The sequence below is a fragment of the Crocodylus porosus genome, unplaced genomic scaffold, assembly GCF_001723895.1.
Source record: "Crocodylus porosus isolate Cpor-Errol unplaced genomic scaffold, CroPor_comp1, whole genome shotgun sequence".
In the NCBI taxonomy this organism is placed as follows: domain Eukaryota; kingdom Metazoa; phylum Chordata; order Crocodylia; family Crocodylidae; genus Crocodylus; species Crocodylus porosus.
In genome coordinates, this window is record NW_017728947.1 from 93573609 (window position 1) to 93574344 (window position 736).

Consider the following 736-nt stretch of genomic DNA (forward strand, 5'->3'; position numbering starts at 1 on the left):
CCCCTAATATCTAACCTAAACTCCCCTTGCTCCAACTTGAGACCACTGCTCCTTGTCCTGTCATCTGCCACCACTGAGAACAGTCTACCTCAGGCAGGGCTGGATCATCTCTTTAGTGGGTCTTAGGCAAACAAACTTGTATGCCCCAGGCTGGTTGAGACCCCCCTCCCTGCTCCCCAGATGGGGCCATTCACGCTGCTGCTGCCGCAGCTGGGTGTGTGTGGGGGGGAAAGGACTGCTCCCCTTTCCCCTTCCCAGCTCAGGGCCCTAGGCATGTGCCTAGTTTGGCTAGATGTTAATCCAGCCCTGAGTTCAGGGTGCTCAACCCTGGGCCTGTGAACCAAATGCGGGCTGCAGAGTATCCAACCAGCTGGAAAATTTGGTGGCAGGGGAGCCATGGCAAGCCATACTGCCAGCTCCCCTCCCTCTCTCCCTGCTCAGATCAGAGCCAGGCCACGCTCCCACCGCATCCATGGCTGGATGGGGCCCCTCTGCAACCGCCTTGGCTGCTGGATTGGGACCCACGGCGGGCACTGCCCATCCTTCCCGCCGGCCAAGATGGGCAGGCACCACGGGTCTCGCTCCATTCTCCATAGCAAGGGTGGCTGCAAACTTGACTGCTGGGCAACCGTGACCAAAGCCCGCAGAGGTCCCTGGGCCCCAAGCAGGGGTCTCCCCTCAAGTCCCTTTTACTTTTTACTGCTATCGCCTGAGCGCCCGCCTCCCAGGTGCGGGC